Source organism: Schistocerca serialis, chromosome 1 (genome assembly GCF_023864345.2).
Source record: "Schistocerca serialis cubense isolate TAMUIC-IGC-003099 chromosome 1, iqSchSeri2.2, whole genome shotgun sequence".
Lineage (NCBI taxonomy): Eukaryota > Metazoa > Arthropoda > Insecta > Orthoptera > Acrididae > Schistocerca > Schistocerca serialis.
This window is the reverse complement of record NC_064638.1, coordinates 743,493,866-743,495,565: the sequence shown is the minus strand read 5'-3', so window position 1 is coordinate 743,495,565 and position 1,700 is coordinate 743,493,866. Positions and strand designations below refer to the sequence as shown.

General features: G+C 50.8%; 1 non-coding gene across 1 annotated transcript; it reads left to right on the top strand.

Moving 5' to 3' along the window:
* The first annotated feature begins 1,050 nt into the window (after nucleotides 1-1,050).
* On the top strand, nucleotides 1,051-1,125 carry Trnal-caa (transfer RNA leucine (anticodon CAA)). The gene has a single exon. It is a non-coding gene; the product is annotated as a tRNA-Leu (tRNA).
* Nucleotides 1,126-1,700: the final 575 nt, after the last annotated feature.

The window sequence follows — 1,700 nt, the reverse complement described above, 5'->3', positions numbered from 1 at the left end:
GATGTCTCTTCAAATTGTTCGCCATTCTCATAAGAAACAATACAAATCACATTTGCTTTAAATCACCCTGTAACAATCGTAAGCGTTAGTTAACTCTGAGACTGTGTGTGGTGAGTTGATATTAGTCAAGAATACCTTTAAGGCGACAACACCTCACTGGGAATGAACGAGATCGAGTAATAGGGCTACGAAAAGCTGCATGTTGCTTCTGCGATACTGCTGAAAGTCTTGGCAGGAACCAACCGCGGTGGCCGAGCGGTTCTAGGCGCTTCGGTCTGGAACCGCGCGATCGCTACGGTCGCAGGTTCGAATCCTGCCTGGGGCATGGACGTGTGTGATGTCCTTAGGTTAGTTAGGTTTAAGTAGTTCTAAGTTCTAGGGGACTGATGACCTGAAAAGTTAAGTCCCATAGTGCTCAGAGTCTTTTGAAGTTGGCAGGAATGTAGACACTGCACATGCTTGCTGGCAGCAGTGGTCAGGAGAATGCACGGTCGCAAAATACAGGGCTCCGGACAGCCACGTGACACTGCCGAAAGGGAGGACAATCGCGTTCGGCTTCAGGTTCTGGCGCATCGTACTGCATCTGCAGCAGCAATCTGAGCAGCAGTTGGCACTACAGAGACACGACGAACTGTTACAAATCGTTTACTTCAAGGAAAACTACGAGGGAGACGCCCTTTACTGCGCATCCCACTTACTCCAAACAAACGCCATTTGCTGCTTCAGTAATGTGAAGCAAGAGCTCATTGGAGGGTATGGTGGAGGTCTGTTGTGTTTTCTGACGAAAGCTGGTTCTGCTTCAGCGCCAGTGAAGACCGTGTGTCGGTTAGAAGGAGGCTACTTGAGGGCTTGCAACCGACTCATCTGCTTGGAAGACACACTGCACTAACAACTGGAATTATGAATGAGATTTTCACTCTGCATCGGAGTGTGCGCTGATATGAAAATTCCTGGCAGATTAGAACTGTGTGCCGGACCGAGACTCGAACTCGGGACCTCGGGAGACGAGGTACTGGCAGAAGTGAAGCTGTGAGGACGGGGCGTGAATCGTGCTTGGGTAGCTCAGTTGGTAGAGCACTTGCCCGCAAAAGGCAAAGGTCCCGAGTTCGATTCTCGGTCCGGCACACAGTTTTAATCTGCCAGGAAGTTTGGTTCAAATGGCTCTGAGCACTATGGGACTCAACTGCTGAGGTCATTAGTCCCCTAGTACTTAGAACTACTTAAACCTAACTAACCTAAGGACATCACACACATCCATGCCCGAGGCAGGATTCGAACCTGCGACCGTAGCAGTCGCGCGGTTCCGGACTGCGCGCCTAGAACCGCTAGACCACCGCGGCCGGCAGCCAGGAAGTTTCATATCAGCGCACACTCCGCTGCAGAGTGAAAATCTCATTCTGGAAACATCCCCCAGGCTGTGGCTAAGCCATGTCTCCGCAATATCCTTCCTTTCAGGAGTGCTAGTTCTGCAAGGTTAGCAGGAGAGCTTCTTTTAAGTCTGTAAGGTAGGAGACGAGGTACTGGCAGAGTAAACCTGTGAGGACGGGGCGTGAGTTGTGCTTGGGTAGCTCAGTTGGTAGAGCACTTTCCCGTGAAAGGCAAAGGTCCCGTGTTCGAGTCTCGGTCCGGCACACAGTTTTAATCTGCCAGGAGGTTTCATATCAGCGCACACTCCGCTGCAGAGTGAAAATCTCATTCTG